General features: G+C 34.8%; 1 protein-coding gene and 1 non-coding gene across 2 annotated transcripts in view; both read left to right on the top strand.

Annotated features, from left to right (window-relative positions):
• LOC120412717 (low-density lipoprotein receptor-related protein 6) overlaps nucleotides 1–23,676 on the top strand; it is a 95,263-nt gene that overhangs the window by 58,116 nt on the left and 13,471 nt on the right. The window lies entirely within an intron of this gene.
• On the top strand, nucleotides 7,971–8,042 carry Trnap-ugg (transfer RNA proline (anticodon UGG)). The gene has a single exon. It is a non-coding gene; the product is annotated as a tRNA-Pro (tRNA).

A 23,676-nucleotide genomic window follows, 5' to 3' on the forward strand; every position in this document is an offset into this window, starting at 1 on the left:
ATCGATTTTCCGTGAACTTTGGACCAGACCTAGATCCACTCTCTCGCTGTGTTCCAGACTGTCTCAACATTCCATGTAAACACAAATACCTCTCTCCACTAAACAACCTTAAAATCCCCGCCCTTCAAAGCACCCCCTCGTCCCAACCAAGCTCGCCCGTCGCATTAAAATATTTTCCTTTGATGTTTTGAAATTTCCCTGTCCTCTTTTGTTTTTTTTTTTTCTGGCTTGTGCTTGTGTGTGCCCCTGTTCGTTGGCTTCCCCAGGAAAACATCGATTTTCCATCTCGCCGACTTGGCCCCAACCGCACCCGGCACCAACTTCAAAGTCTTGCGGAGTTAAATAGTACATTTGTCGGTCGTCTCCGCCAGAACATCAAGTAGTGAATGCACGGTCGTTTTACGACCTGCAGTGAATGAAAAGTGACAACATTCCTACTGCTACTGAGTTTCGTTGCGTCCCTTGAACGTCCTTGGGTGCGATTTTTTGGTGGGGGGCTTGAACTTGCATGCGATTATTGTGTGCGAGTTGGGACTAGTAATGTGGCGCCATCTTTGGTTGAGCACCTGAAAGGTGCAATGTTTTGGTCGTTTAAGGGGAAAGTAAATCGTCTGCACTTGAAATGAAATCCATTCAACCAAAAAACGGTCTGCGAATGAGTTGCTACTTTTGACAACAAAGGATCGAGAGTTGTACTACTTAGTTGCACAATGCGAAGCAATCGTTCTAGAACGCGCAACTTGAGATGTCTGAACACGAATGCAATTTTGATGGACAGGAGATTTACCCTTCAGACTAACAATTTCAGCTGGAGAGGCGTCTGCTCTCATAAACAAGCGCGCCCTGAAACAAAAGCATCAACGTCCAATAATTCATGCTCAATTTATTCGTTGCAGCTTTCCATACAATTGATTTCGTTTCCTTACACTCACCCTTCAAAACTGCAACAGAAATGCAATTCGAGTAACGAGGAGGACCACCATTTGGTCGAGCGAAATGGCCACTGGCCAGAAGTTGGCAGAACAAAAAAAAATAAATAAGTACACATCCGCGAATGTATGCAAATTTCCATCGCCCCAGGATGCTGAACAAAACGCTGGGTGAGTGGGCACTCGTGAGCCAAGAGGGCCGAACCCGGCCCGGGATTGCTCTTGTAATATTTGAATAAAAATAATGAACCTAATTACAATTGCAAAAATATTTATGCCCCCATGTTTGCGCAAAATTTGCTTCTTGCAAGCTGATCTTGAGTGAAGTGGTTGTGCGTTGACATTCACCTTGACGCAATTTGCACAGGCTGCGCGTGGTCACTTCAGGGTTAAGGGCTTGGCAGATTGGATGAGGGAAATGTCGCGATTTTCTGTGATTTAAAATGGGCATTTGATTGAATGCTAGAATATCTAGCTAACTTGCATGCAATAATTTCGTGCAAGTCATGCCAGTTCAAGTGGCGCCATCTTTTGGCGAAAAAAATGTGTCTGACCAAGTTGAAGAACTGAAACGATCCAGATCAGTTACAAACTTGTTTCGCTACAACCCCCTAGCAACTTAACAAGCAAAGTTATGAGTTCGATCATGAAAATCATTAATCTCGCATTTTATTCGTGGGACAACATCAGCATAAAACCCCAAGCCCACCACCATTTGCAGCCGTATGATATATGGTACATGAACCTCGCTCAGTTCTTGTTGGCCGGCAGGCCGGCCGGCGGGATGTATCGTATTTTCCGCTGGTGAATTGGACGCTAAACGGATTGGTCACGAACCGGCCCCGTTGGTCAGCCGTGGCGTGCAAATCAGCAGTGGCAGCAGCACCCTGGACCAAATTGCTCTTTCACCGACCCTTTTTACTGGCACGGTGAGAATATTTGGAATTATTTTTGGAATTTTGATGAAATTGAGCAACTTGCACGCAACTCTTGCGTGCAAGTTTGAACAACTACAGTGGCGCCATCTCTGGTCGAGCACAATAACTACAAAAAATCGCAGTGAAGCCCACTGTGCAGTCCTCCTTCAGCGTCGTTCGTCTATCCAGCAGAAGATTGCACAAGCTGATAGCGCGCGGGTTATTGATTGCCTGCCTACCAGATTTTCGCGCCCCTCGTTTTGCGTCTAGTTTTACGTCGGGATATTCCAATCCAACATATATGTGATGATTAGGGGCACGATTTATGGACGTGTCTTTTGTGGCAGCAAACAGTGGATTATAATATAATCTGGTTTGAGAAGAAAGAGAGCTGTTTTCGCAAAATTTTGCGCAAATTTTAACAAATCCCAAATGATGCAACAGATTGAGATTTGCGCCGTGAACCGACTGCAAGAAAACAGAAATACATTTCTAAAGATGCCGCTCTCTAAATCTGAACCTTTCAGATTGTTTTCGCAGCAAATAAATATTGCTCGCAGTTTTCAGCTGAGCTATAAATTTTGCCTTCTCGTTGAAGAAGCCGCAACAAGTGTTAAAAATTTGTTGCAAGTATCGCAAAAAAAAAAAAGAACACGAAAAATAAAAATGAAAACAAAAATACAAAACTACAAAAATACAAAAATACAAAAATACAAAAATACAAAAATACAAAAATACAAAAATACAAAAATACAAAAATACAAAAATACAAAAATACAAAAATACAAAAATACAAAAATACAAAAATACAAAAGTACAAAAATACAAAAATACAAAAATACAAAAATACAAAAATGCAAAAACAGCAAAATATAAAAATTTAAACTATCAAATTCAAAAGAAATGTCCATAGTGAAACACGTTTTCAAAAAATCTCCTCCATTTAACCTTCTGACATCTGACGGCAAAACATGCCGCGGCAAAAATTTCCCACTTCAAGTCACTCACCCAGGTGATAAAGCGAATCGTTGACTTTTTCAACTCTCAGCTCTCCTCTTTCACACACACAAAAAACAGCAAAATAACCTTTCGCAGAAATTAGCTGGGCGCGTTTTTTTTAATATTTTCTTTCCCATCATCATAATCGCCGTCACGAGCAAAACAAGGGGCGTTTGGCAAATAGCTAGGTTTACCTTTTTATCTCTTCTTTTTTTCTTTCGTTGTTGAAAAGCAAATAAAACTGCAACAAAGTTAAGTACCCATGAATTATGAACCATTGATGATGATACGCGGCGGCACCCCTCACGAAAAAAAATTATGATCCCTTGTCACGACAGCAAGGGGGAAGTCCTGTCTGTTTCGAGTCGACCCCGGAAGGAAGTGTGCACCAAATCCGTCGCCAGCCAACAAAAAATATTTACAACTTCATACAATGTGGCATGTTCATATCTGAGTTCGACCCTCGGTTATGAAAATATGAATTTGTATGATTTTGTGTGCTCACGTGGGGGGTGAAATTATATCTTTTACCACAGGCACCCCTCTCCGGATTTGCTGATGGTTCCTGCTGGCACGAGGTGAGAACCTGACGAGGATTTAGGACGACACAATAAACGCTTTCACGACTATTAGCGATGGTTGTAGAGAGTTTAACCAGACTAATGAGGACAGCGTTGTGGGCTGCGGAAAGTGGAGAATTTATGTGGGAAAATTTATCCTTACTTTAAGTAATCGTGAAATATTATTATTTTCATTGTCACTACTTATCTTTAACTTAAAATATTGATGCATAAAAAGTCTATTGGGTTCTAGTTGGTTCTACAATTTTAACAAATTTTGATAGAAAAACTTTCTCAGCAAAACTTTCTAGTAATATCGAGGCATTTCAAATGAAGTAAAATCTGAGTGTTTTGGCATTTTTTAAACCTTAGGCATGATTTTCAAATTTTAAAAATACTTATGCTCGAAAAATGTGAAATTTTTCCAAATGTTTCATTTTGTCAAATTAAAATTTTCTCAATTTTAATTGTTTGCAGTGCTATAGGTATATCCCGCCAACTAATTGTCCGATTTTCAAAGTTGTGGAAAAATCCTAATATTTGAAAAAAAAACTATTCACAGAAATTTACATTCTTATTTGCACCTAAAATCAACGAGAAGATTAAAATAACTGTCTAGGATGGCAAGTAAAAAAATAAAACCAAAATCCGTAAAAAAATCGAGATTTTTAAATAAAATATGAGCTTTTGAAAACCCAATTACAGCTTAATTTCAACTACAGTCCAGACTCGATTATCCGAAGGTTTGTATGGGACTTCGGATAATCTAATCACGACAAAAAAAAAGTTTTTTTTGTAGTTTTTTTTATTTTCTTCGATCTGCGACCTCAATTTAGTCAAATTTGAATATTTGTTTGCCTTATAAATAATAAAAAAAAACTATTTTTCAATGTGTTATCACCGCCATTTTTGCCGCCATCTTGGATCTAAAAATTCTAAATCATTTCAGTGTAGTTTATAGGTTTATACTTAAGCTCAATCATCAAAAATAAGGCAACGAAAAAAAAATCGAGACTCGATTGTCCAAAGTTTCGATTATCCGAAGTGATTTTTTTCCGAGGCCTTCGGATAATCGAGTCTGGACTGTATTATGATCAGCGTGAAAAAAACGATTCCAACTGGAGTTTGGTAATATTTTTTTTTTGTTAATGATTAAAATTTGTTCAATAAATTCAATGAGCCATTCCAATTATCTGTCTTATTTGTTCCATTCCATTTTTTTTGTTCTATTACAGCATGTAAAAAATGAAGCTTAATTTTCATAATATTAAACACACTAAACTATCTAATGATATCAAAATGTTTTTGATTCAAATGGAATGAATAAAATAAGTTTTTTACTTCTCGAAAATATGATAAAAATACAAAATTTTCTTTAGCCTTTTTACAAATTTCGCATAAAATGAGAAATAAAGCATCAATCCTTCTTTAACTGGTTTTTGCATTTAAAAAACATTAAAATACATACAACTTCATAAATCAGCGCTGATCACTAAATTGAATATCAAAATCTACAAAATTGTAAAGGAAGCTTGATAAAAATATTGTTTCAACGAATTCTTCGATACATCGAAATGTTTTGAAACAAGCTCAAGCTTGAAAATTCTAAATATAGCTTTAAATAAAGCTTTTTTCAGCTTTTGGCTACCTTTTTTATCTTCAAACAAGCATATTGGATGGATGTTTATGTCTGGGAATTTTTTCAAATGAAACATGAAATTTTATGCATTACCCGAACAGACGGTAATAACTAAATTCATGCCATTTCAATAACAAATACTGTTAAAATAACAGAAAATGTTATGGAATCTTCTTGAAAAATCCATTTTTGCATAAGAGTTTAATAACAGTTTATGTTATCATAACAAAATTCGTTATTGGTTTGATATTGGTTGAAAGCTAAAACAACTTTGTAATAACATTTTTTGTTATGGAAGAATACCTCCAACTGTTATTGGGATGATCGGATTAGTTGTTAAAATAACAAAAAATAATAACAAAGATTTGTTCGAAGAATTACTAAAAATGTTATTAGTATGTTATTACAATAACAATCCAATAACAAAAAAATCATAACGACGAATAACAAATCTTGTTATAAATAACATAAAATGTTATCGGCCTAGTATTTTCAAATATCAAAAAACGTTATTCCCAAGTTATTTCCGTCTGCTCGGGTTGCAAATTTTCGTCATGAAATAAAATTGTGAGTTTTAAAGGTTTTTGTTAAAAATTGCGTTGTTATGTTTCTAGTTTAACTTTATATGCTTATTTTTTATTTTTGGGAAATTTTGACTTTTTAAAGACAGTTTTAGAATGTAACTATCATTTGGGGTTCTGGAAAAGTTGGGAAAGAGTCGGAAATTCGAAAATGGGATTTGAACAAGGTATGACTTGAAAACGAAGCATTTTATCGAAAAAATTTAGATTTTTTTTCCTTGTAAAATTAATTTTGCCTTTATTTTTTTCAATTATAATTTTTTAATAATATATCTCTAAAAAATAATACAAGCTTTACATTAGTTCAGAAGTTTCCTTCGAATTGACATTAAACAATTTTCAAAAAGTTATCAAATCAAATAAAAACAAAAATAAAAATAAAAATTTCAAACCAAATTTTCTTAATTCTCAAGAAAAAACTTATCACAAATCGCTTTCTACATTATTTTTACATTTTACTACTGTCATTAATAACGCCACATTTCCTTTTAAAAGTTGTAAGTCTACTGTGTGTCAGATCTGTGGTTCTAAAGTTCAAAATCTGTAAAAAAACAATTGTGCCTTTTGTGATCAAAAGTACAACAATAAACGTTAAACAAGGTTTTTACACAAAACAACAGAAATTTTAAAAAAATATTTAAAAAAATATTTTCATATTATTTGAGAAAAAAATGTTAGTAGGGGAACCATAAAATAAAATCAAATTTGAAACAACCTTATAACCATTAATTCCCTTATTTGTCTTAAATTTTCATAAAAAATAGTCTGCCATTAAATTTTGAGTTTTTTTTAATTTTGTATGAAGCAAAGATATCTTGCACATTCTTCGTATAAAATTAAAAAAAACTAAAATGCAAAAGGTTTGACAGATCCTCACGGTTTCAATGAAAATAATGTATCGGACATATTTTTCTGATTTGCTCTTGATTAAAAAAAACAGTTGGGCTTTTAGGTTGCGAAAAATTGTAAAAAATCATAGACTAAAAATTAAAATTTGAAGATTGTTGGTCAAAACAAGGACATCAACATTTGGTAAATAAATTAAATTTGCGATGCGATATTAAATTAGGTTTTTAAGCAGCTAAGTACTGGTAACTTCAAATATCAAATTTCCTCAAGCTTGAAACTATCAAATGCCTTCACTTCTTATACTCTCAAAATCTGATCCAGTTCCGCCGCATCCATTCTGCAAGCTGCACTTTTTTTTCAAAACCCATCCTCCAAGGCCTATTGAACCTTTGTTTCACACCATTGCGTAGACAATTGTTCCTTCGTCAAAAGTGTCCCCTCTCAGACCATAAACCTGCATTTGAGCACGTATGCAACGCGGCGGTTCAATTCTTCGCCACTTTGAAAACCCCAAGGAGGAGGATGCCCTCAGCGATTCGCCGTATTATCCGGCCGATTTCTTTCCCCCCCACTTGATGCGAAGGGTTCAGAATGGAAATAATAAAGGAATAAGTACCACATTATGAGAGACTGCGTCGAGTTTGGTCGGTCGGTGTGATAACATTCATCCGTACTTTTCGCACCTTTTCAACATGGTCCTGATGATGGCAAGTGGTGGCCGCGCGAGGCCTTGAAGCGAATTCAATTTTCTTCGACGACGACGAAGCTGAGAGGTAGCGGAGGGCGGGCAGTCAGGTGTGAAATGTGACACGCCTTCCAGGCGATAAATAATAATCGTAATCATCGTCAACATCATGCTTCGGAGAAGAACAAGAACCAGATGGGTTGGGGGGGGGGGGGGGACATAGCTCCGTTGGGGAAACCGCACTGAGGGTTGATTGTCTTTATGTTGTAACGTTGGGGGGTGGAGGAAGGCAGGGGTTGGTAGAACACAACACCACAAGTACATAATAAGTGGCACTGGCGGTGATGATGTTCCCGAAGGGGTCTTTTCTTGGCTGCCCATTGTTGCTCGATGTTGAAAATCTGTGAACATGATTTTTTTATGTGAGCTGTGAGCTGTGGTTCAGGGCAGACATCTTGGCGAGACTGTTTGGCAAGTGTGTTGTTGTCTTTTTTTTTCCTTTTTTAAAAGAAATATTCTGTAAATTCAAATACATTTATTTTTTAACATCATAGAATTAATCAAAACATTTCGCACCCAAAGTATGAATCATACCCCTAAACCATAATGTCGCCTGTAAATTTTTCAGCAGCAAAAATCACCTTTTTTTACTCCATTTATCTTTTTCGAAAACCCTAAAATATCACAGCATTTATCGGAAAACATGTTATACCTGTTCGGTTCATAGTATTTGGAAGCAACAAAGAGAAACGAAGTGAAAACTTGAAGACAACTGACTGATTTGGTATCGATCCACTTTTTCTTCGTAGTTGGCTCAATGGTCTAGGGGTATGATTCTCGCTTTGGGTGCGAGAGGTCCCGGGTTCAAATCCCGGTTGAGCCCATATATTTTGAACTTATTTCTAGCTGAAGCTATTTTATTCTAGCCCGAAGATTTCGCAGTTCTTGTGACATTTGCTTCTAATACAGTTGAGCAATTCTCTAGAATTTCGCAAATCGACATTTCAATGTATTTTTTATTTGTATCAAACTTTGTCCTTCGATTCTTTATGTCCAATGAGGTCATTTTGCATCATTAGTTTCTCCATACAAGTCTCCATACAAATTTGAGGACTGTCCATTTTTTTAATACTTTTTATTAAAATTATCATATCATATAATATACACTCGATATAAACTCGAATTTGATCATTTTTATCCCCTTATTTTTTAAATCTTGAACAATTCCAGCTCAAATCAGGAATTTTTCTGATACTTTTGTACCCGACCCTCTCCGATTTCAATGAAACTTTGTAGACATGTTATCCTAGGCCTATATAAGCCATTTTTGTGCATATGGAGCAAATAGTACTCGAGAATAACATTTGAGAAGGGCGTAAGGTATTTAAATATTTTTGTATTCTGTAATTTAAAAATTACTGTATCTCGAAGCCGTTGCGTCGTATCAAAAAGTGGTCAAAGACAAACTTGTAGGAAATTGGACGGGCTTTCTGGAAAAAATACACTGAAACAAAAATACACGCCACATCTATGAGATTTTTTGATTTTTAAGTCTAAAACTTAAATTTGAAGGTGATGTCATAAATTTTTTTCGTTCAAAATTTTTGAGAAAATAGCCTAAAATGTTACTAAAAGACTGACGAAAAATGCAGGATGGTATGTCCCTCCTAAAAAAATACAAAAATCATTTACTAAAACTGTTTTTTTGAAAAGTGGTCTAAACGTCATTTTTTTAAAAAAAAACCGGTAGTGGGAATCGATTCTCCAGACAATTTTACATAAAAGTCTCCATATTGACCATTGTCCTAAGTCCAATCCTTGTGAAGTTACAGCGGTTTTAAAAATAAAAATGTTGAAAAAATAGGTTTTTTGATGGTTTTTGGCAATTTCTATATGACCGACTTGATTTTTCAGTCACGGAAATATTTTTACCGGAAAGCTCGTCCAATTTCCCATAAGTTTGTCTTTGACCACATTTCAATTGGATGTATGGGCTTACAGATATAAGCTAATTACATTGCTCATAACTGAAAACATAATATTTTTTCAGTGTAGTATAGTAAACTGGATAGTAAATTTGATTACGTAAATATAAAAACGATATAAATCAAAAAGCTGTCAAAGGCAAACTTATGGGAAATTGGACGAGCTTTCCGGTAAAAATATTTACGAGACTGAAAAACCAAGTCTGTCATATAGAAAATGCCAAAAACCACAAAAAATCCCGTTTTTTCAACATTTTTATTTTTAAAACCGCTGTAACTTCACAAGGATTGGACTTAGGACAATGGTCAATATGGAGACTTTTATGTAAAATTATCTGGGGAATCGATTCCCACTACCGGTTTTTAAAAATTTTGACGTTTAGACCACTTTTCAAAAAAACAGTTTTAGTAAATGATTTTTGTATTTTTTTAGGAGAGACATACCATCCTGCATTTTTCGTCAGTCTTTTGGTAACATCTTAGGGTATTTCCTCAAAAATTTTGAGCGAAAAAAAATCGTGACATCACCTTCAAATTTAACTTTTAAACTTAAAAATTGAAAAATGACATAAAAGTGGCGTGTATTTTTGTTTCAGTGTATTTTTATCAGAAAGCCCGTCCAATTTCCTACAAGTTTGTCTTTGACCACTTTTTGATACGATGCAACGGCTTCGAGATACAGTAATTTTTAAATTGCAAAATACTAAAATATTTAAATACCTTACGCCCTTCTCAAATGTTATTCTCGAGTACTATTGGCTCCATATACACAAAAATGACTTATATAAGCCTAGGATAACATGTCTACAAAGTTTAATTGAAATCGGAGAGGGTCGGGTACAAAAGTACCAGAAAAAATCCTGATTTGAGCTGGAATTGCTCTCTTTTGATATGTTTTAGTAGACAAGAAGTCAATTTTTGATCTAAAAGCCTATAAGGTATGACGGATGGTTTGTTTTTAGTCAAGTTATGTATTTTTTTGAAAAAAAAAAGTTTTTTAAATATCTGAAACACACACAAATCAAATTTTAGATTTAAAATTTATCCTAAATTGAAAAACACTGTTATTAAAATATATCTATTTTTTATGTTAAATTATTCAACAAAATTGTATTTTTGTAATTAAAAAAAATCCTTTTTAATTTTTAAAAAAATATTAAAAGCTATGATTTTTTGTTCAATTTACTCTGATTCAATTCGATCCGATGTTTGATTGCAAGGAGTGAAAATTCCTAAAATGAGCTTTTTAAGTTCTACCCAATTGACCCTCAATTTTCTATCGATGATATCATTAAATCCATTGATCAGATTTTCAATGTTTACTTGTGTTATATTTTCTCAATTTTTAATAAAAAAATATTTTCAAATGTTTAAATTTACAATTAACATTGCAATAGCGCCAAATGATATGATTTAAGATCATTTGAAATGAAAGACTAGGAACATGACAACAAAGATGGCTATGTTAGTGGTGGAGTATTGATTCTGCACAGACTCAACTCGAAGGGAAGCATGAAGTTTAGGGTCCCCAGAAATACGTGCACTTTGAATTTTTCAAAAATATTACACAGGACCGAATGGATTTTCTCCAAAGTTTGTATGAAGAATTAGTGCTGTTCGCTACTTCCACATGTTGCTGCATGCAATTTTTGCTTGTTTGCAACAGCGACGAACCGCTCTTATTCTCCATACAAACTGTCTGAATATTTTTGAAACATTCAAAATGCACGTGTTTGCAATGTAACAAACTCGCATTTGACAAATTTGAAATTGATGAACTCAAATTAAATCTGAACAATATGATGAAATGTAAAAAAAAACTAATAAAGTTTTGTAGCTATCCTGGAGTTTTTGTTTCATATCGTCGAGGAATCCATTTATATAAAACCCAACAAAATGGTACCCATTAAACCAACAAAAATTCCGTTACTCAAGATTCACTATCCAGGTTTTTAAGCGAAGATGGCGTTCGAATTGTGAACGTCCGAAATGTCAGAATCGCTCAGTAGCACCAACATTAGAAAAAATGTGGCTGTCATGCCATGGCACACTTTATTCGTAATGTTGGTTGACTTTGACATTTCGGGCGTTCACAATTCGAACGCCATCTTCGCTTAAAAATCTGGATATGAAACAATAAAACCGCACACCGAATTCAAACGAAGCTGTCTCAGAAACTCGCCCCAAAGTTCGTTCCAGATTTATGCGCGACAACAACAACAAGACGACGCGTCTGGGTCGAGTCCGGGATCTCTGGTGTGGGTCGTAAATAGAACCGATCCCCGGTCTTCCGCCACACCACGTGTCCCTCCGTGTGTGCGTCTCATGCGCGTGGTAAGTCGGCAAGATCAAACAAGACTCAGCAGGCAGATATATTCAATATGGCATTATATAGGTAGCTCGTCTTTTCTGGGACTGGCGTGGCAAACGGGAATCGGTTCCACCGGCGTAGGGGTACTTGACCTACTTTTGACACCCTTGAGATACGCGCGTAGTTCAAGTGGTTGAAGGGTTTGGAGTTGGCTACCTACGGATGTTAAATTTGCCTACGCGTTGTTCCGGAAGCTGTGCATCATTGCGAGCTATTGACGCGTGCCCGACGGAACATAACCCTCAATGAGGAAACATAACCCTCTCTTCCCACAGTGACATCGACGACATGGCGTACTAACCAGCGGCAATAACAAACGATAAAAAATGTGTTCATTTTCCCGCCGTTTGTCCCCCCATTTGATGTTGCGTGTCTTTTTTAAATACCGCCGCCGCCGCCATCATTCTTGAACTGGCTGGATGTAGGTCTATCATTGATGCTCCTTCTGGTCTTACGCCGTGGGCTAGAGGAGCATCCATTGAACATGGAGGCAGACTGTTGTAGCTGTAATAATGAGTTTCCGGTTCGTTGACATTCTTAACCGGCGGCAGGTCGCAACACCATCATTACGGTAGATTGAAGAAAGATTAAAAGTGTTGTCTGCATGCCGTGTTAGAATAATTGTTGGAGATGTTGATGGTGTGAAGAGAGGTGTGTTTAGCTTGGCTTATTTCAATTAGCTCGCCTGACCTTTATCGCCAAAAAAGACAGTACTGAAAAGTACTTTTTAGCATTAATTTGAGTACTGAACAGTTCAACTTTTCAGCAAGTGTAGTGCGTCCATCCCGGGAATTCCCGGGACAAAATCCCGGGATTTTTCTCCAAAACCGGGAATTCCCGAATCCCGGGATTTTTAAATTTTGTCCCGGGAATTCCCGAAATCGAAAACAAATCAAAGTTTGGTTTGGAAACTCCGATTTGGTTGTGGAAAAAGAGGAATAGTTGAATACTTAGTACTCGATAAGAATTTTAAAGCATTCAAATTTGTATACGGCATGTATCAGCATTAATTTGGCTTGTTAGGGAAAATTGCTGAAAATTTAGTTTGCTGATCCGCAAACTGCCTTGCGCTTTCAATATTTTCTATTGAATTTTATTTATTATAAAAAAGAATTGGTATTATATTTTCGTATATTCATGACTTGAAACTTAAAAAAAAACAAATTTAATTATTTCATCAAAAACAAGCATCTGTAGCAAATCAGGACAAAAGTAATGAATTTAGACTGCTGTTTTAGCCATTTTTTACATAATGTTCTGATTGTTTTGATTGACTTTAGTTACAACAGGAATATTACAAAACAATTAGTACATCGATTTCTAAATTTATTGCTCTAAAATCTCCTGTATCTATTCAGACTGCAGTCCCGATTATCTCCAGTTGGCGGTAGTGACTTAGGGAAAAAATTTAAAATATGTTTTAATATAAAACATAAAATTCTAAACTTATCAAAAGTGTTGTTGTTTAAGACAGTTTCAATGAAATTGTTTAAGCTTTTGTAGCCATGTTATATAAATAAATAAAAAAGAAATATATATAAAATTGCGGTTCATTCAAATTCCAAAGCATAACACAGAGAGATTTTCAATGTATTTTAAGCTATCTTAAAAACTGCTGTCCTTGTTAAGATTGAAGTGTAAATTATCACCAATTACCAGTTTTGAGCTAATTCTGTAATTTTAGGTTTGAAAAACACAACAAGTATAATGAAAACATAGATTTCATTACAGCTTCAAAAATTTCCCGGGATCCCGGGAATTCCCGAGATTCCAAAAATATTATTCCCGTTTCCCGGGAATTTAAAAACCCGGGAAAATTGGACGCCCTAAGCAATTGTATCCAAAAGTAAAACTTTTCAATGCATTCAAGCTGAGAAACAAACGTTTCACTGTAAAAATCTAATTAATATTTATCCAACTTGGTAAACATCGGTGGATAGATGTGCCTGTAACCATAAAAAATAAATAAATAAATACAAAATGGCGTTTCCCTTGTGCAGAACACGAAGCCAGCTTCGGTTGAAATTTCAATTTTAAGCATTTGTGCCTGCTTCAAATCTAAAAAAAAATATTCCAAGCCAATTCCAACATTTCAATTAAAAAACTATTGGAAAATGCATTTGAAATCCGTACAGTTGATATGCAATATTCAATTTTAAAAAGTTTGATTTGACGAAAAAAAATACTTTTGCGAAAACTGTTTGCGGTTAAACCGCAGAATTCATACATGGTAGAGAGAATAACCAACTCACACGAAATCGGGAAAAGTTGCCCCGACCCCTCTTCGATTTGCGTAAAACTTTGTCCGAAGGGGTAACTTTTGTCCCTGATCACGAATCCGAGTAGCGCGTCCAATTTTCCCGGGTTTTGAATTTCCCGGGAAACGGGAAAAATATTTTTAAAATCCCGGGAATTCCCGGGATCCCGGGAAATTTTTGAAACAGTCATAAAATCTATGTTTTCATTATATTTGTTATGTTTTCAAGCTTAAAATCATAGAATTAGCTCAAAATATTAATTGGTGATAATCTACACTTAAATCGAAACAAGAACAGCTGAGTTATTGATGCAGTTTGGTTCAAAATCGTGTGCTCTTTCCGAAAAGCTTATAACATCCAGTACTTTGTTCTAGAAATCAGGAGGCAATCCAGTTTTTCCGTGAAAACTTAACACGTAGCCTTATGTATGGGACAAACTTCAAATGCGTTTTTCTCAGCTTGCTGTTTTTGCATATGGGACAATTATGCGAACATGAGCAGAGCAGTTTTTAGATAGCTTAAAAGAAATTAAAAAATATTTTTTTATCTGTATTGTGCTTCGGATTTTAAATAAACCACAAATTTAAAAACACTGTGATTCAAATTCAATATGTATTTTATACATATATTTCTTTTATTTATTTTTTTATGGCGTGACTAGAAAAGCCAGACAAATTCCTTTGAAAATGTATAAAAACAAGAAGCGAAAACAAATAAAATAATACCGGTCAATGTAAAATTTTAGATAGGTTTTGAATTTCATGTTTTATATAAAACATATTTACATAATCATGGTATTATTACATCTGGGAAGGGGTACATCTTTTATGTCAGAAAAAGGTGTAATTTTACCTCTGGAAATGTGTAATTTTACCACTTTTCTGGTGTAATGTCACTTTTTCAGTCAAAATTGAGGTAAAATTACATCATAAAAGAGGTAATATTCAACCTTCCAAAATTACAGCTTCCAAATTTAAATTATTTTTTTCTGTGTACTGCCAGCTGCGGAATTTCGAGACAACAGTCGAATAGTTACAGGAGATTTTAGATCAATAAATTTGGACATCGATGTACTGATTGTTTTGTTCTGTTCCTGTCTAATCTAATCTAATCTAATCTAACCCTAGCGCAGCCAGTCTTTCGAGGGCATCCTGGAGAATGCCTTAGGTTGATTGACGCCTAGCATCTTCTTGTCATTATCAACATTTGCAGTGCGCCATTGCATTAACATGCATTGAAACATCACAAACGTCGAAACGGCCAGGCCAACTGCGTAAAGTTTACCGCAAAGATGATTCGTTGAACTGGATTGAATTTGAACACGAATATTCAAACAGCAATACAGTTCTGAATCTACAGGGGAGGAAGAAACGTGGGGATCCCCCGCTCACGTTCCTGTTTTATAGGCAATAAATCGTTGGAAGCCACCATGCTAAGAAGTTTTGGTGCTCCGGGACCCTCGGGGATGGGACATTGTATTTCCACAAATGCCCTGGACACTATTTGCCGTGGTTATAGCGCCACAACTCGCTCTGATTGTTTTGTTCTGTTCCTGTTTTAATGAAGTCAATCAACACATTATGCAAAAATGGCATCAACAGCTGTCTTAATTCATGAAAAACAATTTTATATATTATTTTCTCAAATTTAAAATCATAATTATACGTAAATATGAGTAATTCTCGCTGAAAGTGGACCACTATTTACACAAGGTGCTCAAAAATCAAAAGCAATGTACTTTTCCAATAGCCCCCACCAAGTTATGAACGAAACCATGTTTGGTTGGTTAAATTTGTCCTCACCTCGGCGCCACGAAGCTAAAACATTTTTTTTAGTTGGTAATTTTTTGACTAAGTCGCGCCTACAAAACTGCTAATAACTTTGCAAAACTTCAACGAACCCTTGATGTTTAGGGGTGTTTTGGAAAGGAAATGAGCAGAGCTTTCGAATGAACTTGTCAGAAAAATACCGTTCCATACATTTTTAAGCCACAAAACACCAATGTATTTTTAAAAGTCATTTTTGAAGGCCGGCGCCCCGCTTTATCGAAAAACTGACAAATCCATTCGAAAGCTGAGACGATTTCACATAAAGGACCAATAAATCTAAGGTGTATGTTCCTCCTATCTTTTTTAATCTAATTTTGATTCTGCGAGCGCAGCGCTCCGTTCGCATTTCGGGCACCCAAAATGTTGCAATTTGCTTGCCCCATTTTAAGGTTTTGTCAAAAAATATAGGTGCTCACTTTTTAAATGATAGTTTATTGTCCAAGGATCAAAATGCACTTTCGATAATTGACCAATATTTATGTTTTTGGGTTCTTCCAGGCAATTTAATGTCGAAAAATTGTTTTTTTATACTTTTTTTTTGTAAAATGCTCACTTACAATTGGTTGGACCTTTTTTTCAGTAGAACTAATGAATGTAGCATGTAGGAAATTTCACCACGGACATTTTTCTCTAAAAGAAAACGTAGTTTCGATACTCCAGTGCCAAGATATTTTAGTTTTAGTGAGAAAAAAAAGTGCCAATTTTACTAATTTTAACAAGCACGGCCTATTATTTACATGCGGCATATGTTTTGGAGGCCAGAGTATGGTTTCTTATAGTTATTTTGGTCGCTGAATTCGGATCTGGAATCAAATTTCAGATAAACAGTGATATTTTAGCACGCTCAAATATTTTTTGCGTGTATTCTCCAGAGCCACTTAGGGATCGGCAGCCTAAGCCGCTAACCACCGCGCCACAAGGCCTCTCAAAACAATCAGAAGTTGAAAAAAACAATCTGAATACAAAAATCCGTGAGTGAAATATCAACTAAAGGTGAGCGAAAGATGAAATATGACCGAATTCACTAGCGATTAGAATTACAGCATATTACCGCAAATAACTTTTGTGCGTGGCTCCAAATTTAACTGTTAATCTGAAATTTGATTCCAAATCCGAATTCAGCGACCAAAATAACTATAAGAAACCATACTCTGGCCTCCAAAACATATGCCGCATGTAAATAATAGGCCGTGCTTGTTAATTCTGAGAAATTTGTAAAATTGGCACTTTTTTTTCTCACTAAAACTAAAATATCTTGGCACTGGAGTATCGAAACTACGTTTTCTTTTAGAGAAAAATGTCCGTGGTGAAATTTCCTACATGCTACATTCATTAGTTCTACTTAAAAAAGGTCCAACCAATTGTAAGTGAGCATTTTACAAAAAAAAAGTATAAAAAAACAATTTTTCGACATTAAATTGCCTGGAAGAACCCAAAAACATAAATTTTGGTCAATTATCGAAAGTGCATTGTGATCCTTGGACAGTAAACTATCATTTAAAAAGTGAGCACCTATATTTTTTGACAAAACCTTAAAATGGGGCAAGCAAATTGCAACATTTTGGGTGCCCGAAATGCGAACGGAGCGCTGCGCTCGCAGAATCAAAATTAGATTAAAAAAGATAGGAGGAACATACACCTTAGATTTATTGGTCCTTTATGTGAAATCGTCTCAGCTTTCGAATGGATTTGTCAGTTTTTCGATAAAGCGGGGCGCCGGCCTTCAAAAATGACTTTTAAAAATACATTGGTGTTTTGTGGCTTAAAAATGTATGGAACGGTATTTTTCTGACAAGTTCATTCGAAAGCTCTGCTCATTTCCTTTCCAAAACACCCCTAAACATCAAGGGTTCGTTGAAGTTTTGCAAAGTTATTAGCAGTTTTGTAGGCGCGACTTAGTCAAAAAATTACCAACTAAAAAAAATGTTTAAGCTTTGTGGCGCCGAGGTGAGGACAAATTTAACCAACCAAACATGGTTTCGTTCATAACTTGGTGGGGGCTATTGGAAAAGTACATTGCTTTTGATTTTTGAGCACCTTGTGTAAATAGTGGTCCACTTTCAGCGAGAATTACTCATATACTACTAAGTCTCTTAAAAATGTATAAAATTTAATAGAAAATATTTAAAGCGCTAGGCATTATGTAAACTAAAATTTTAATGCTTTAAAATTCTTATCGATTACTTAGTATTCAACTTGTTATCTGTTTCCACAATGAAATCTGAATTTCAAGAATAAAATTTGATTTTTTTTTAATTTCGGGAATTTTCGAGACAAATTATAAAAAAAATGCCGGGATTCGGGAATTCCCGGTTTTGGAAAAATCCCGTGATTTTTGTTCCGGTAAATTCCAGGGATGGACGCACTAAATCCGAGGTCCTTTTTTTGATATCTCGTGACGGAGGGGCGGTACAACCCCTTCCATTTCTGAACATGCTAAAAAAGACAATAATTTGCAGCCTGAAAAGGCGATGAAATGGAAAATTGGTGTCAACAGAACTTTTATGCCAAATTTGACGCCCGATTTGAGGGCGTATTCAGAATTCTGAAAAAACGTATTTTTCATCGAAAAAAAAACACAAAACAATGTTTTTGAAACTCTGCAATTTTCCGTTACTGTATGTCATTTTAAGGAAAAATTTAATGTACTTTTCAAATCTGCAATACCAGAAGGGTATTTTTTTTAATAAAAACTAATTTTTTCATTTCAAAATTTCGTTTTTTTTTCTATCTTGTCCTTCACTCTTGGGGCAATGACTGTCAATGATGGTTCTGAATTCAGAGTCCAGAAATAGTAAATTGAAATGAAAAAATAATCACTATATGTAAAATGCTTCTACAAACAACACAAAGAAAACCATTTTTTGATTGAAACATTCTGAATCATGATTTGAATGTTTTTCTAAAACAATTTACAATTCACAATTTTCAACCAAATTGTCAAGTTATCCTGCAATATTTGCAAAGTTGAAGTTATCATATTTTGAACATAAAAAAGACCAAAGCTTAAAAATATGTTGAACAAGCCTTAAAAATCATGTGTCAAAAATATATTTTATTTTATGTTTCGGATATATGTTAAAATTTGCATAACTAAATATTTATTTTTTTTTATTTCTATTTTGGTTTGGATTTTGATAAATTTGCATTTAAACAATTGTTCTAAACTTTAAGGCAATCGAATCATTTCCTTTAGGATTTTATTTTTATTTTTTAACGCAACCAATATAAAGATGACACTGATTATCTCGACCTCGTTGTGCTATCTTGTCGCACGTTGCTTTCCGTGCCGAAGAAAAACGCGTTTCAATGTTTGACCTTGATTGCACAAAACATAGAGCACGCACAATGTAAGCAATAACAAACACTTTTTGTTTGGTTGACCATTTTGTTAATTGTCCCGAAGTTTGGTTGCCGGAATCCTGAGTACTCGGGCATGTACGTGTGTCAAACGCGCTCCTGACCTGAAATCCAATTTTCAAGTTGTGCCAAAATAGCACGACAAGATTGAAACTTCTTGCATATGAAGAGTGACAACAATGCATGGAGTCAGAATATCTCAATGTGAAATCGAATTTGGGGATCTGTGAAGGTCAAAAGGTGAGGCATTGAGAGCTGCACAAAATGGCGTTCTTAACTCAGTTTGGCCCAAAATGCACGTGCGACATGATAGCACGATCATGTCGATCTAATCCATTTTCGCTAAACAACCAGTGCCACATTTGCCCTTATACAAGTCCGCCCCGTTCAAGTCCACCCGCCAAACGCCCTTCACAGGTGAGATGCCAGACGCCACTTATCGTTTCCTTTAACGTGCACTGCTCAGCCCAAGTGCATATGCGCCAACCTGTCCACCTTATCCAATGGCGCAACAACGCAACACTCTCCGTCTTCTGGCGGTGGCTGACGGATAGCGAAACATGATAATTTTCTCGTAGATTTATCTCCGAAGAGAGCCAGTTGGTTCGCCACAAATGGTTTCGAGCCGAGTTCCATTAGCGCAAAGGGACTAAACCAGAAATCGCGGTGCATCGGGGAGGTAACATTTGAAAAGGGTTAAAGTGATTAATTTTAGAATTTACAGAAAAATTATGGAGACGGTTTTTGAAAAACCAATTTACCAAACTAGAACTTTCGAAAAGGTTATCTTTACGAAAAGTTACTTCCCCTTTTTCGCCAAGATCGTGCCAAAAGATACACATTCTGCACTACACACGATCATGGAGTGCGTACCAAGAACGGTGGGCACGCTTGGCAGGTCGTCGATCAAGTCCTGCGTCAAGATCTGCTGCGTAATTGAGACCTGTCAACGGAACGGGCCTCGTTCGTTTATCATCAGTTGGTTGGTTGGCTGGCTGTTGCACCGGATTAAGAAAAAAGAAAAATAAAGGGAACATCTGCACAGTTTTCAAATCGAACTTTAAAACCGGGGCACCCCTTTTTCGGTCGTGTGATGTGTTCTCTGATACAACTGGCATTTAACGCGCGTAAATTTGTATGTCGGAGAGGTATCAATTACACGGTTATTTATTTCATTTGGTTGAAAAAAGAACTGGTGACAACGGGAGTTCGAATGGGTAATGTAGTAATGCCACGTGGTTGGTTGTCGAGGGTGTTGTATCAATTACACGGCACGTTGTCAACGGATTAAATCATTGGCATTTATATGGGGCAATCCAAATGCAATATATTACATAATTTAAAATGTCTTAATGTTTTAAAAGAAAATGTTGAATTTATGTAAACTTATATGATATTGATTTTAAAAATAGATATTTCCAAAAATACAAATTCTGATGAATTGCTTAGTATTCAAAAGTACTGCTTAAAATTCTACTTCGTAATAGCTCTAGCATTATTATTTTTTAAACTTGTGGCTGATTAGGTTTGAAAACACATTTTAATTGCTAAAACTTCATCGCTTCAGCTTTTATGTAAACAAAAATGCTTACTATTAGGCTAGTTAATGTTTTATTAGAAGTTTTTAATTACCTATGATAACAAGACAACTTTGTAATTGTGCAAAAATGCATAATTTTTTAAATAAAATTAAAATTTGTTTTACGAAAAATATCCAGAAATGATATTTTACACTATGTTTCATTAAAACCTGAAACTTTCAATTTAAACTTTAACTAATTTATCTACATCGACCGAGTAACGTAGCCCAGTGGTAACGCTTTCCCCTCGTAAGCGGTAGATCGGGATTCAAATCCCGGCTCGGGCCAACACAACTGGTCATTTTTTCCCTTATGGATTCGATTGCTTAGTAAAGGGATGGTAGTGTATCGTCACAAACTGGACCTTACCAAGACACCTTAGGAAGACAACCGATGGAATGTTAACATTTACCTTAACATGTTAACATCAAGTTGATTAATAAACTGTCACTGAATCCGCTTTGTAAATGCCGGCCCCGATACTCTTCACGGGTGTTCCCCTCAGTAACAGGGAAAGATTTACTTTTTTTAAATTAAACGCAGCCCGTTTTAAGAATTCATAAACAAAAAAAATATGAAAAAAATTGAATGCCGTTTACTTTACAGCATTTGTGAAGTCATATTTTGGGTTAGAGACTTAAATTTTGAAAAACTTAAAAATTTCGAAATTTGATTATCCGGACTAAATTGTTTGCGAAGACCTCGGATGATCGAGTAAGAATAGCTAAAAAATATTCCAATGATTTCTGTTTAATTTTTATTTTTATTTTTTTTAATTCCTGAATCTTTGATTTTTGTTTAAATTTTGCTTTTTTATTAAAACAGTTTAGGCCGATGCAAATATTTTTCAAAGTTTTTGTCCCTCGGCTCGGACCGGGTTCGAGGGGGGGGGCAAAAAAATAAAAAAAATAAAAATATTGAAATAACAAGCCATAGTTTCAACATTTGCACGGAAAACTTGTTTTAAAATGCATTTTACACTAGTTCAGTTGTTTTGCAATCATTAGTTTTCAAAAAATGTAAAATTTGACGAAAACCAAAATTTTTGCGAAAAAAAAAACTTTTTGCGATTATAAACATCGAAAATTTTCAAAAATTCAAATGATTTTTAAATCAACCGAAACATGCTAAAAATGATTCTAAGCGCAGGGGAATGCATTCAAAATTAATTTCAACTGATTGCACTTAAATTTTCATTGAAATATTAGAGTTTTTTAAAAAAATATTTTTTTTGCCCCCTGATTTTTTGAGCCAACTTTGAAGGGGGGGGGGGGGGGGACAAAAACTTAAAATAAAATTTGTACCAGCCTTAGACTTGCATTTTCCGGCGTTTAGAATCATTTTTAGCATATTTGGGTTAATTTAAAAATCCTAGTAATTTTAAAAAAAAATTGATGTTTATTAAAGCAATTTTTTTTTGTAATTTTTTGTTTTCGTCAAGTCTATTTTTTTTTTTTTTTTTTGAAAGCTATTTTTTGCAAAACAACTGTACTGAGCAGTTCTCTACAGAATCGGTCTTTTTTCTTCCATATAATTTTCCATGCAAATTTGGCAGCTGTCCATACAAAAATGATATGTGAAAATTCAAAAATCTGTATCTTTTGAAGGAATTTTTTGATCGATTTGGTGTCTTCGGCAAAGTTGTAGGTATGAATATAGACTACACTGAAAAAAAATGATACGCGGTAAAATAATTTTGTGATTTTTCATTTAACTTTTTGTCCCTAAAACTTGATTTGCAAAAAAACACTTTTTTTTATTTGTTTTAGAGGACATCAAATGCCAACTTTTCAGAAATTTCCAGAATGGGCAAAAAATCTTTGACCGAGTTATGAATTTTTTAATCAATACAGATTTTTTTTAAATCGAATATTGGTCGCAAGAATTTTTCAACTTCATTTTTCGATGTAAAATCAAATTTGCAATCGAAAAGTACTTTAGGCCGATGCAAATATTTAAAAAAGTTTTTGTCCCTCGGCCCTGGCCGAGGTCAAGGGGGAGGGGGCAAAAAAATAAAAAAAAATATAAAAATTTAAATAGCAAGCCATAGTCTTCACATTTAAATGAAAAAAGTGTTTTAAAATGCATTTTACACTAGTTCAGTTGTTTTGCAATCATTAGTTTTCAAAAAATCTAAGATCTGACAAAAACAAAAGTGGTATCGAAAAAAAAGATCTTGCATCGAAAATTTTCAAAAAATCTTAAGATTTTTTAATAAACCCAAACATGCTAAAAATGATTTTAAACGCAGAAGAATGTATTTTAATTTGCACTTGAATTTTCATTGAAATTTTGAAGTTTATTGTAAAAAAATTTTTTTTTTGCCCCCTGATTTTTCGGGCCAATTTTGAAGGGGGTGGTGACAAAAACTTTTAAAAATAGTGAATTTAGTGAATTTTTGATAAAGTGCACAGTTTTCAAGTTATAACCCTTTTTAGGTAACTTTTTTGAAAACAGTCGCAGTTTTTCATTTTTTTTAAATTAGTGCCCATGTTTATGGGTTTTGAAAAGCTGAGAAAATTCTCTATATTTTGCTTTATTGAACTTTGTTGATACGACCCATAGTTGCTGAGATATTGCCATGCAAAGGTTAAAAAACAGGAAAATTTATGTTTTCTAAGTCTTACCCAAACAACCCACCATTTTCTAATGTCGATATCTCAGCAACTAATGGTCCGATTTACAATGTTAAAACATGAAACATTCGTAAAATTTTCCGATCCCTACGAATACAATATTTTCAAAAAATTTAAATCAAGACTAACATTTAAAATGGGCGTAATATTGAATGTTTGGCCCGTTTGAAATGTTAGTCTTGATTTTAAATTTTTGAAAATATTTTTTTCGAAAATATCAGAAAATTTCACGAATGTTTCATGTTTTAACATTGTAAATCGGACCTATAGTTGCTGAGATATCGACATTCGAAAATGGTGGGTTGTTTGGGTGAGACTTAGAAAACATCAATTTTCCTGTTTTTTAACCTTTGCATGGCAATATCTCAGCAACTATGGGTCGTATCAACAAAGTTCAATAAAGCAAAATATAGAGAATTTTCTCAGCTTTTCAAAAATATTTTTTTCAAAGGTGGGCAAACATGGGCACTAATTAAAAAAAAAATGAAAAACTGCGAC

This window comes from Culex pipiens, chromosome 2, assembly GCF_016801865.2.
Source record: "Culex pipiens pallens isolate TS chromosome 2, TS_CPP_V2, whole genome shotgun sequence".
Lineage (NCBI taxonomy): Eukaryota > Metazoa > Arthropoda > Insecta > Diptera > Culicidae > Culex > Culex pipiens.